Source organism: Lepus europaeus, chromosome 3, assembly GCF_033115175.1.
Source record: "Lepus europaeus isolate LE1 chromosome 3, mLepTim1.pri, whole genome shotgun sequence".
NCBI lineage: Eukaryota > Metazoa > Chordata > Mammalia > Lagomorpha > Leporidae > Lepus > Lepus europaeus.
This window is the reverse complement of record NC_084829.1, coordinates 120,500,711-120,514,248: the sequence shown is the minus strand read 5'-3', so window position 1 is coordinate 120,514,248 and position 13,538 is coordinate 120,500,711. Positions and strand designations below refer to the sequence as shown.

The 13,538-nt window shown below is 41.3% G+C and overlaps 1 pseudogene; it reads left to right on the top strand.

Annotated features, from left to right (window-relative positions):
* LOC133756648 (small ribosomal subunit protein uS2-like) overlaps positions 1-12,931 on the top strand; it is a 34,335-nt pseudogene extending 21,404 nt beyond the window's left edge.
* Positions 12,932-13,538: the final 607 nt, after the last annotated feature.

Genomic DNA, 13,538 nt, shown 5'->3' with positions numbered 1-13,538 from the left:
CTGACTTGCCAGCTCCCACACGGCATGAGTCAATTTCTTGAAATAAAGCTCTTTCTGTATATATACAGCCAATTTATTCTGTGTTTCTGGAGAATCCTAATACACCTGCCTATTATTTTACTTTGTTTTATCCTGAGATTTTTCCCTTTGTCTTTACTTCATGAATTGCTCTACACACCTTCTTGGGAGATGCTGACTGAATCCATCAATAGTCAAGGAATGCAGACACGGGAGAATGAGAAGGAACAGCAAAACAAAGAGTTGAGGAAATGAAGTAGAACTGTGCTCATGCCCTTGCTATGTTTATACAAGGGCATTCCGTGCATCGCCATCCAAAAAGGAAAGGAAAAAGTGAATTTGACATACTCAGGCGGTGAGGTCTGTACAATTAACAAAGTTGCGTTGAATGCTGGAAGAAAACCATTGACGTTCATGGTATCATGTACTTTAAAAAAATTGTTAATCACTGACATTATTAAAGTTATCTTAAATCACATTCATTTTCTGATTATCTAATGCCAAATGCACTTTGGGCCTCCTTGTAAAAAGGCTAAGGCACTAGCAGTCTCCCTCAGCTGGTAATATAGCTCTGGCAGACTGCTATTGGCCAATTTCCATTGCCCTGAAGATGCTTCTCTCAAGCTGATTGGTAAGAAACATGTCATATGAAGAAGATACTAAGTATTTGGAGGCCTAAGACTCACTGCTATCCTTGGCAAAAAAGTATGCAGGGAAAGAGTCCCCACTGCATAAACATTCTTTTGTGGTTACTCTAGTCAGCTGCACTGAGATTTAATTTTACAGAAAGCCACACAGGACCAGGGATGAACTGGAAGAAAGAGATGAAAAATCCAAAAATTTATAGCTCTTACAGTCCCTAGAGCAGTCCAGACAATATTGAATGAACACTGTATTTGGACATTGCAAAAACTCCCTTCATTACCCATTGATATGACTCTTGTATAGCAGGTCAAATGAGGGTCAGCCAATGCCATCCAAACCGAGTAGCAAAATTTACAGAACTGAATGCCTTCAAATCCATACCCAAATGTATGTAAACTTTAATGATGAAGCCAACTCTGCTTCGTGACATAAGAGGAGTCTGGTATTTAGTTTAGGCTTGAAGTGGAGCATAAGAGAAGGATCACTGATACTCCTCCCTATCATCTTCAAAGTGCATTTTGCAAATATGATTCTGAATATATACAAAAGTGGGTTTAACTTAGGCTACCAAACTTTCCTTCAGATTAACATATGTGAATCTCCAAGTCAATGTGAAGGACTTGGCTCTATAGAGAACCCAAAGAGAAAGAAAAGAGATAGCAAGTAGTATTTTTGAGGACTAGATTGTGTATTGGATATTTTATGCTATCTGTTCTCACAACTTTTTAAATATTGATTTATTTATTTGAAAGTCAGAGTTACAGAGAGAGAGGGAGAGACACACAGAGAGAAATTTCTATCCACTAGTTCGCTCCCCAGATGGCTGCAACAACCAGGGCTGGCCCAGGCCTAAACCAGGATCTGGGAGCCTCATCCAGGCCTTCCACATGGGTGGCATGGGCCTAAGCACTTGGCCCATATTCCACTGCCTTTCCCAGGCCATCAGCAGGAAGCTGGATTGGAAGCAGAGCAGCTGGTACACTAAAAAGGGGCCCATGATTGCATGCCAATGTTGCAGGTGGCAGCTTTACCTGCTACAGAGCACTGGCCTCAAAAATTTTTGTTGAATGACTGTTATCTGCATTTTATGGGTGATAAACTTGAAGCCCAAGAAATTTCAATAATTTACCTATTGGGCATAATTATACAAGTTGACATAGTAGAGATACTAATCTTTTCTATAAATAAAAAAAAAAAGGACGAAGTCATTTTTTTTTGGTCCCAGATTTTTTGATAAATGTTTATATGTTATTTATATATCCCATCAGGGCTCACAATAAACAAAAATGTTGATTTTAATTGAATATACTTTATCCTAGAAAAAATAGAATATATTCTAACATGTTGCAAATAATGTTGAAATAAGCATGTCAATTTTTGGTTTGGATAAAATTTAACATCTTTTTAAAGCAGTGACATTTTTCCCAAATTTTTTTTAAGAACTGCTGTGCTGTTAACTGATGCACATGATGACAGGAGCACCATTTGTAGGAAATGATTTATTAGCACATTGTAGTCACATGTATGTGCTAACATTCTGTCCATCAGATTCTAACCCACTGTCAGCAGTATGAGGCTCTGAGTTGTTCCTCCAGAAATGGAGGTGGGGTTACGTTGAATCAACTAGATTGGCTCTTGTTGATCATAGAAAATATTTTGGGGCCTGCATTGTGCCATTATCTGTGCTGGTTTGAGTTCTCGCTACTCCACTTCCAATCCAGCTCCCTGCTACTGGCCTGGGAAAAGTAGTAGAGGATGGCCTAAGTGTTTGAGCCCTGCCACCCAAATGAGATACTGATTAAAGCTCCTGGCTTCAACCTGGCTCAGACCTTACAGTTGCAGCCACTTGGGGAGTGAACCAGTGGATGGAAGACCCTTCTCTCTCTACCTTTCCAGCTCTCTCTGTAACTCTGACTCTCAAATAAATAAATCTTTAAAAAAAGAAGAAAATATTTCACATATGCTTAATATGATGATTTCTCTAACCATTACAAATAGGTCATTAAAAGGAGAGTCTGTAGTCTCATATCATAAACAATATGCATTAGCAATAATGCATATGATAATATTACCCTGCAAGGATCTACCTCAGATCTACTGTACCAGAACTTAGGCATACTGATTGCCAGTATGCCACTCTTTTTTTTAAGATTTATTTATTTTTATTTATTTGAAAGGCAGAATTACACAGAGAAAGGAGAGGCAGAGAGAGAGAGAGGTCTTCCATCCACTGGTTCACTCCCCAATTGGCCACAATGGATGGAGCTGCACTGATCCGAAGCCGGGAGCCAGGAGCTTCTTCCAGGTCTCCCACATGGGTGCAGGGTCCCAAGGACTTGGGCCAGCTTCTACTGCTTTCCCAGGCCACAGCAGAGAGCTGGATTGGAAGTGGAGTAGCCAGGACTAGAACTGGTGCCCATATGGGATGTCAGTGCTTTAGGCCAGGGCTTTAACCCACTGCACCACATTGCCAGCCCCTCTTTTCTTTTCTTTCTTTCTTTTTTTTTTTTTTTTAAGATTTATGTATTTATTTTAGAGACTAAGAGAGGGAGAGACAGAGAAAAAGGTCTTCCCTCTGCTGGTTCACCTCCCACATGGCCACATGGCAAGAGCTGGGCCAATCCAAAGTCAGGAGCCAGAAGTTTCATTCCGGTCTCCCACATGGGTGCAGGGGCCCAAGCACTTGGGCCATCTTCCACTGCTTTCCCAGGCCATCAGCAGGAGCTGGATCAGAAATGGAGAAGCCAGGACCACTCCTATAGGCACCTTAGGTTGTAGCTGCAGGTGAGGCTGGGTGGCTCCTGCTTTTCTTTTAGCTTTTTTGTCTTCTGCATCACTCCTTTCACAGAATCTAGTGAGGACAGCACCCCGGGAGTACAGGCTGTTAGTCCAGGCAGATGGAAGTGTCTTCTCTCCAAAAGAGAGGTCCTAACTCCCATGTTTGCTAGTGCTCTGTTCACTAAGGGCCTGCAGCAGTAGGGGGAGGGAGGGGCCATGCTAAGTCCTGACCAATGAGGAGAGGCAGGAGAGTCTTCTGTGTTCCCAGGAGCCAGTCCTGAGTGCTTCCACAGTCCCCGTCCCTGGGGGCTCTAGTTGTTCCAGTGGAGGTGAATGTAACCTGCACGGTGATGTAAAAACAGCACCACCACTGCCTCCCTCACCCCAGAGGAGCTGGCTCCGGAGGCTGGGATCAAGCCCGAAATAAGTTTGTGAAGCATTTACTTTTACAAAAACACACAGTTATATATGTAATTGATCCTAAACATAAGCCCTTCTGGGGTTCCTAGAGGCAGTTCAAATACTCCCCGATGTGGTCACCACAAAATAAGCCATCCTCACACCAATATGGGATAAACCTGGCCTCTAAAGGGTAGGAGTGCCTCTTGCTTTGTGTCTTTGAATCCCTCCCTGCCTTGTTCTGTGGCAGTGAAATGCCCCTTGATCGTGTCCAAGAGTGACTTTCGCTGTCTGATTCTGAATCATGTTTTCCAGTTGCTTGGCCCTGCCACTTAGGCCCAGTACTCATTCTGAGCATAACTGCACTGAATCCTTTTTCCAGATCAGAGTAATAAAGGAGTGATGTGCAATTAAAAAAAAAGATTATATATTAATACTTCCTTCCTCTTTCCGCCCTCCCTTTCTCTCTTCCTTCCTGTTTTTCTTTCTTTTTCCCTTCCTTCCTTTCTTTCCTTTCAGGAATCATGGAAAATTTATCATTTTTGAAGTACAAAGAAAGTAAAGAGCATATTTTTAAAATCTTATCCTCATCCTTCATTTTCAATGAAATTAGATGCCAACTACTAATAGTGCTTGTTCTTTCCCCAAATTTTGTGACTGGTCCACTCCCTAAATGGCCACAATTGCTGGACCTGGATCAGTCCAAAGCCATAAGCCAGGAGCTTCTTCCAGGTCTCCCACATGGGTGCAGGGGCCCAAGGACTTGGGCCATCCTCCACTGCTTTCCCAGGCCATAGCAGAGAGCTGGATAGGTTTGGAGCAGCAGGGAACTGAATCGGCACACATATGGAATGCTGGCACTGTAGGTGGCAGATTTACCCATTTGCCACAGCACTGGCCCCAGGTCAACTCAATTTTTAACTTAAGAATCAAAATGAGTTTCTCTATTGAATTTGTTAACATAGAAGCAATCATATTTACCTCCCTTCTCCAACCCAAGCAGATTTTTAGGGAAATTAAACATGTATCAATACTTTAAAGATTCAGGTTATCACATGAACACTTTGAATTCCCAGTTCTTTCCACTTTTCTAGAAAGGGTCTAGTAATATTTTAAAAGGACCATTCAATGTAAATATGACTTTTTGTTTATTTGCTCTGGGAAGTACATAGCCCAGATGGTCTGTGGTATTATTTCACCAAGTTTTTCTTTTTCTTCTTTATGGGTTATCATTTCCCATCTCCTAGAGCTTGCCCTTTTATTTTCTCAAAACCAACTCTGTCAAACAATTTTGAAAGACCTGACATTGTGTTTGAGGCATGTTATAGCTTGAAAGATAAATCTTAACTAAATTCTTTTCATTTGACCAAAAAAAGAGTCAAGCTTACATCAGAACAAGGGAGGAGACAGATCCCAGGCAGTCATTCTGACACATCTATATAAACTTGTACAGGAAGTTGCATCAATAGAACAAATAGTTGTATTTGATTTCACATATAAATAAAGTCATTCTGATATACAAAAAAAAGAAACATTATTTTCAGATGGCAAGTGTTGTAGAAATGAAGGAAGTATCCTAAAAATTCAGCATGTATGTTTGTAAATTAAATTCATACCTAAGGCATTGCTAAAACTATGGCAAATAAATTTTAGGCAGGATACATGTAAGTGTGGGAAATAAATTTGAATCACTACTCTGAGATAAAAAAGATAGCCAGTGTAAATAGGAATGTTGGGTTTAGACATGTAAGTATCCTTTTTTGAATACCCAGTCTAGGTGGCACCTAAATTTTTTTTTCTAGAGACAGAGAGAAACAGATAAAGAGAGGCAGTGGTGGGGGAGGGGAGAGAGAGATTTCATCTGCTGCTTCACTTTCCAAATGCCTGCCAGGGCTGAACGTGAGCAGGAGTCAGGAAATGAGAACTCAATCCGGCCAGGACACAACCAATTACCTTAACCATCACCTGCTGCCTCCCAAGATCTGCGCTGGTAGGAAACTGGAACCAGGAGCTTGAACTGGGAATCGAACCCAGGCACTCACATATGGATGTCTCATTGGCTAGGACAAATACCCACTGCAGGCAAAGCACTTCACTCTTATCTCACGTAGTCTTCAGAACTGACCACAGAACAGGTGAGGAAGATGGCTTGAATGGTTAGAGAGCTAACAAGCAGACAAAAGACAAGTCAAATTTCAACTCACACTCCACCATCGCACTTGCCCATTCACAGTTGTGCCATTCTTTCCGTGCTTGAGCAGCCATCCTCTTGACACAAACATTACTGTGCTTTTTCTTTCAAATGCATTCTAGAGGGAAAAAATGCTTTCCAGCAACCCAATACTTTTCCCTCCTAAGCATTGTACCTGGAGGGTAAAGCAGGTTACATTCATGCAGCCCAGCTTACCTCACTGAGGAAATGTAGCTCCACCACGGTTATGACCCATTTGATTCTCTGATGTGCCCCAGCATCTAGGTTGGTGCTAAATACTTAAGAAGGACTCAAGTGAGTTGCTGTCTTCTTTTGCCTTTCCCCTCACATCAAATCTGGACCTTCTGAGAACATAGGCTTTTCTGAGTAGATTTGATAGCTTTACCTAAAAATAGCATGATGTGAACAGCCACCAGAATAGCTTTCTGAATAACTTCCCATATGCATAAGAATATTACTGAGGTACTTTAAATTAAACACAATTTTTTTCTTTAAGAAACACTAAACATGGTTATTATTCAGAACTTTTAGTCTGAGGAAATAGTTATTAAGGAGAAATTAGGCACCGTGGTTTTCTTTACTTAAAAATTAGGAAATTTTGAATAGGATGCAAATTCTTTTTTAAACAGGCTTAATTTGGGCCAGTGTTGTGGCATAGTGGTTAATGCTGCCATCTGCAGTGCCAGCATCCCATATGGGCACCAATTTGAGACCCGGCTGTTCCACTTCCAATTCAGCTCCTTACTAATGCACTTAGAAAAGTAGTAGAAGGTGGCCCAAGTCCTTGGGCCCCTTCACCCATGTCGGAGACCCGGAAGAAGCTCCTGGATCCTGTTGTGGCCGTTTGAGGAATAAATCAGGGGTTGGAGGATCTGTGTTTCTCCTTTCTCAATACTGTCAAAACAGTACAACTGCTATTTCAGGACAAGGCTTACATACAAACAAATCAATCTAATGTGAAATGCAAAGTGTAACTTACTGTAGTCAACAAAGTTTCTATGTCCCCTGTCTTTAACAAATTAGGACTATTTTTTTTAAGATTTATTTTATTTATTTGAAAGTCACAGTTACACAGAGAGAGGAGGGGCAGAGAGAGAGAGAGAGAGAGAGAGAGAGAGAGCTTCCATCCGCTAGTTCACTCCCCAGTTAGCTGCAATGGCTTGGCTCCAAAGCCAAGAGCCAGGAGCCTCTTCCGGATCTCTCATGTGGGTGCAGGGGCCCAGGGACTTGGGCCACCTTCTACTGCTTTCCCAGGCCACAGCAGAGAGCTGGATCAGAAGTGGAGCAGCCAGAACTCGAACCAGTGCCCATATGGGATACTGGCACTGCAGGCAGCGGCCTTACCTGCTATACCACAGTGTTGGCCCCAGAATTTATTTTTTTTAAAGATTTTATTTGTTTACTTGAAAGTCAGAGTTACAGAGAGGCAGAGGCAGAGAGAGAGAGGAGAGAGAGGTCTTCCATCTGCTGGATCACTCCCCAATTAGACACAATGGCCAGAGCTGCAGCGACCCAAAGCCAGGAGCCAGGAGCTTCTTCTGGGTCTCCCAAGTACGGGTGCAGGGGCCCAAGGATCTGGGCCATCCTCTACTGCTTTTCCAGGCCATTGCAGAGAGCTGGATCAGAAGTGGATTAGCCGGGTCTCGAACAGGTACCCATATGGAATACTGGCACTGCAGGTGGCAGCCTTACCCACTAAGCCACAGAGCTGGCTCCATGGACTTTTATTTTTCCTTAAAGAAATTTTATTTATTTTGAGTTGTGAGATTAGCTATTACATATTTTTTAAAAGATATATTTATTTATTATTTGAAAAGCAGAGTAAGAGAGGGGAGAGAGAGAGAGAGAGAGAGAGAGAGAGAGAGAGAGAGAGAGAGAGAATATGAATTTTCCACCTCCTGGTTCATTCCCCAAATGACAGAAATAGCCAGGGCTGGGCTGGACTGAAACGACGAGCCAGGAACTCCATTTGAGTACTCCACATGGGTGGCAGGAACACAAACACTTGGGCCATCTTCTGCTGTTTTCCCAGGCACATTAGCAAGGAGCTGGATTGGAAGTAGAGCCCATATGGAATGCCAGCGTTGCAGTCAGCTTAACCCATCACACCACAATGCTGGCCCCAGCAATTACATTTTTAAATAGCAAAGAGGCAAGACGCTCTTCAGTTTTTTGATTTCCTCATTCCTGTCATTCAGTCTTTCTTAATTCAGTCCTTTCACTTTCTCACTGTGAATTGATTAGACTGAATGTTGTTAGTAAGCCCTTGTTTTAACCTACTTATTTTCTGCATAATTAATTGACTTTTTAGAATTAGAGAAAAACTGAGCAGATCATACAGAGCACTGCATATATCCACCTCCCCCACCCAACATATGCATGAAGTTCTCCTAGCATTGACATTTTGCATTTATGTGGTACATGCTGTAATTTCAAACTAGCATGAACACATTATTATTAACTCAAAACTACAATTGTTTTTGTTTCTATTATTCTAATAAATTTTATTAGATACGTTCAGGTTGTTGAACCTATTTTTCATAGCTCTTCTTATTGTATCCCAATCATTGTGGTAATAAAGAATACTCTCTCATAAGTAAATCTTTAAAAAAAAAAAAAAAAAAAACATTCTCTCCCTTAAAGTCTACATGGGAAGACAGATAATATAGAAATAAAAGTACAGCAAATACTTAACAAGCATTAGACCCAGTTCTAAGTACTACATGTTCATTTACCTAATCATCACAATAGTCCCATTTAATAGGTATCCTAGTTATTTAGATAGGAAACTGAGGCACAGAGGTTAAGCAAATTGTCCAAGGTCACAGAGCTAGGAGAGAACTGAGCCATAATTTCAACATATGCCTGTAGAACACATGCTTTCAATCACTTCCTACTGTTACCTTATGAAGTAGTAAGTCCTACAGATGAAAAATGTCATTACTTATGAGTGTAAATAGTCCACATGCTATATACCTCATATTTTATAAGGCCTTCTTTGTAGGAGCATGACAGGAAATCATTATTATAGCACAATATTGAAACCTCAAAAAACATGTAAGTGCATAGCATTTTTTAGGAAACTGGATATGTAAACTTATCAGCTTTTCTTTCTGCTTTTGTTTTTTAAAGTTTTTTTTTAATTTATTCGAAACTCAAAGCAATAGTTAGAGAAGGAGAGAGAGGAGAGAGAGATTTTTCATCCACTGATTTACTCTGCAAATGGTCACACCTGCCATGGCTGTGCCAAGCTGAAGCCAGGAGCCTGGAACTCCATCCTTGTGTCGTCCCTGTGTAGAAGGGTCCCAAGTAACTGGGCCACCATGTGCTGCTTTCTCAGGTACATTAATGGGGAGCTTGCTCGGAAGCAGAGCAGCTGGGACTAGAATGAGCACTGTACTGTGAGATGCCAGTATTGCAGCTGGCAACTTAATCCACTGTACAAAGCCTCCCCTTTTTTTTCTTTGAATACCTTAAGGATTTCAATTATTGTTTGTCTGTTTTTAAATTAAAACATAAAGATCGTATATATTTTGGGGGTATCATGTGACATTTCAATACATGCGTATATTATATAATGCTCAAATCAGGGTTTGCATATCTATCTCTCAAACATTTGTCATTTGCTTGACTTCTGTCATGTACAACATCCACCTAAAGAGGTCAGTATTCAGAAAACAGCCAACTCTGAATGCATATTTATGACCCAAGACACAATGAGAAGTTCGTTGATTCAAATGGGTTATAGAATTGCCCATTTCCACCTTGTATTGAAGTCTACGTAGCAGAAGATGCTATAACCATGCTTGCTGTCCACCAGAAGTTTCTCTAGAGATCTTCCTACAGTCTCTCTACTTCATGTGTTGCTGAAGTAGTCATTTCATTTACTGTATCCTAAGCCATAAAGAACCTTTCTTTATCAAAGTCATTATGAAAAGTTAAGAACAATGGGTGATTTTACCAATGATATTACCAAAGATGATTAAAATTCCTCCATGTTATAAGCTTTCTTGTTATCTTTTTGAATATTTTTCCCAAGGGAAATAATAGAAGTCCCAATACTGAAGACATAAAAATGTAGCCTAGACAAAACAACCTAAATCACATTGTGAGATATGAGCAAAATATTTTGACAGTTCATATCTCTACTCTTTTTCCAAATTGAAAAGCTAAAAAAAATCACTGGGAGAAAACAATGAGCAACTCTTTTACCTTTGCAAAGTGTGAAATGAGGGTGTGGCATATTCTTGATGGATCAGTCCACACAAGTACTTTTCTACACTGCTTAACTCATTTTCATATTTATTTCCTCACCACAATGATAATTCAAAAGAAATGTGGCAAATATGTGAAACTGGGTACCTATCACAGAGTTGCACTGTAAGGTATTAATACACTGGTCCGTTACTATACCCTCGTGAAAAATCTTAATTTATTTTTCCAAAGCTTCTCTCAATTATGTGGACCTCTGACTCCCAATCTCCCCAGAAGTTCTTTGTCTACTAAGATAGACTTTTTCATAAAAGTCAAAATTTTTTTCCCATAAATTAATCTTGATGTGAATGGAAAGGGAGAGGGAGTGGGAGAGGGGAGGGTTGTGGGTGGGAGGGAAGTTATGGGGGAGAAAAAGCCATTGTAATCCATAAGCTGTACTTGGAAATTTATATTCATTAAATAAAAGTTAAAAAATAAATAAATAAAAAAAATTTTTTCCCATGATGAAAGCTGAAATAGGTTTATTTATAGGTGTGTACACGGAAACATATGCACTGAATGATCACATGTTCTCTTATTTATTAAAAAGCACATCATTTCGGAGCAGGCATTTGGTCTAGCAGTCAAGATACTAGGGTGCCCACATCCCATATTGGAGCACCTGGGTTATAGGGTTCATATGTAACAAAAAAAGGGTGGGGTAGTATTATAAGTCTGATTCTTGTATACATAGGCTGTAGATGTAATGCCCTCCAATCCTGGGCCCAGGCAAATAAACACCTTTGATGCTTCCCTCTACTCCCACCCGCCTCTCCCCACCTCCCATCCCCAAATCAGCTCCCTCCCACCTACAAACCAAGGGCACATTCACACCTGCCCCTGGCCTCCAGTGACCCCAGCTAAATTTTATATTTTATAATAACCGATCAGGGGGCCAGCATGTGGCACAGCAGGTTAAGCCACTGCCTGCAACACCAACATACCTTGTTTGAGTGCCAGATTGAATCCCAGCTGCTCCACTTCCAATCCAACTCCCCACTAATGGCCTGGGAAAGCAGCAGAAGATGGCTCAAGTTATTTGGCCCCTGCCCTCCATGTGGGAGACCTGAATGGAGCTCTGTGTTCTGCTTTGGCCTAGATCAGCTCTAGATTTTGCAGCCATCTGGGGAGTAAATCAGCAGATGGAAGATCTTTCTGTCTCTCATTCACCCCTTTCTATCACGCTTCCTTTCAAAATAAACAAATAAGTCCTTAAAAAGAAGCGATCAGTAAAAAAGTTAGACCTTTTTTAAAAAAAAATATTTATTTATTTATTTGAAAGGCAGATTTATAGAGAGAGGAAGAAAAAGGGAGAGATCTTCCATCTTCTGGTTCACTCCCCAAAATGCTGCAATGGTAGGGGCTGGGCAAGACAAGCCAGTAGCTCCATCCAGGTCTCCTACATGGATGCAGGGGCCCAAAGACTTAGAATGTATTCTGTTGCTTTCCAAGCCACATTGGCAGGGAGTTGGATAGAAGGTGGAGCAGCTGGGACTTGAACCAGTGCCCATACAGGATGCCAGCATTGCAGGCAGTAGCTTAACACACTATGCCACAGCACTGGCCTCAAGATCAAAACTTTTTAAATAAACCTTTAAAAACAACGTTAGCACTTTTATTCTTCATTGTTTACAGCTACCTATTGTTAGTTAACAACTTTAAAAAGTTATTAACTCTGAACTTTCTGCACTACCTGATGAGGGTTTCATACAGCATTGTTCTTGACTCCCTGCATAACTTAAAGGAAAGCTGTCACAATGTCGGGAGCCCTCAATGTCCTGCAAATGAAGGAGGAGCATGTCCTCAAATTCCCTGCTGCAGGAACCCACCTAGGTGGCACCAACCTTGACTTTCAAATGGCACAGGACATCTACAGAAGGAAAAGCCATCGTAAATCTGAAGAAGACCTCTGAGAAACTCCTGTGGGGGGCTTGTGCCATTGTTGCCATTGAAAACCCTTGCTGATGTCAGTATGATATCCTCCAGGAACCACTGGCCAGAGGGCTGTGCTAACGTTCACTGCTACTCCTATTGCTGGCTGTTTCACACCTGGAGCCTGCACTAACCAGATACGAGCATCCTTCTGGGAGCCACATTTTCTGGTGGTTACTGACCCCAGGGCTGTCCATCAGCCTCTCATGAAGGCCTCTTATGTAAACCTGCCTACCATTGCTCTGTGTAACACAGACTCTCCTCTGTGCTATGTGGATGTTGCCATCCATGCAACAAAGGAGCAAAGGAGTCCACTCAGTGGGTCTGATGTGGATGCTGGCGTGGGAGGATTTGCACAGGCAGAGCACCATCTCCCGTGAACACTCATGGGAGGTCATGCCTGATCTCTCCTTCCACAGAAATCATGAAGAGATTGGAAAAGAAGAGCAGGCCACTGTTGAAAAATCTGTAACCAAGGAGGAATTTCAGGGCAAATGGACCGCCCCAGCTCCTGAGTTTCCTGCTACTCAGCCTGAGGTTGCAGACTGGGCTGAAGGCAAGCAAGTGCCCTCTGTGCCTGTTCAGCAGTTCCCTTCTGAGGACTGCAGTGCTCAGCCAACCACTAAAGACTGGTCTGCAGCTCCCACTGCTCAGGCCGCAGAATGGGTAGGAACAACCACTGAGAGGTCGTAAGCTGCTCTCCACAGTCTCTGAAGCAAAAATTGAAATAAAGTTGATGGAAAATAAACACCAGTTTCTTTAAGAAAAATGTTGACTCTGAATAAATATCTTATTGACCACTTAGCAGGTGTCAAGTATTAAACAGACCTGTTCCTTTGAATCAAAGGAAAACTACATGTATTACAGACAAGACAGCTAATACTTGAAAAAGCAAAACACCTTATCCAACAAGTGATCTGAACAAGATTTCAACTCATTTCTCTCAGTAATCTTCCTCTAGACTTTCCCTGCTCTTGGATCCTTGCTTTGGTGTGGCCCAGCCTTGGTTGTTGCAGACATTTGGGGAGTGAACCAGTGGATAGATTTCTCTCTGTCTTCTCTGTCTCTCTCTGTAACTCCACCTTTCAAATAAACAAAATAAATCTTTAAAATAAAAAAAAAGAAAGAAAAGAAAATCTTTAACTGAATTATTATGAAGGCTTGTCACATGCCTAGCAATTGTCCTTTATGGTTATTTCTTCACAACTCCATACAAGAAGAAAATAATTCAGCAACAATTATACAAAATAAGTCCCTTTGCTTGATAGAAACAACCACTACTTTCATGAAGAGAAACAAA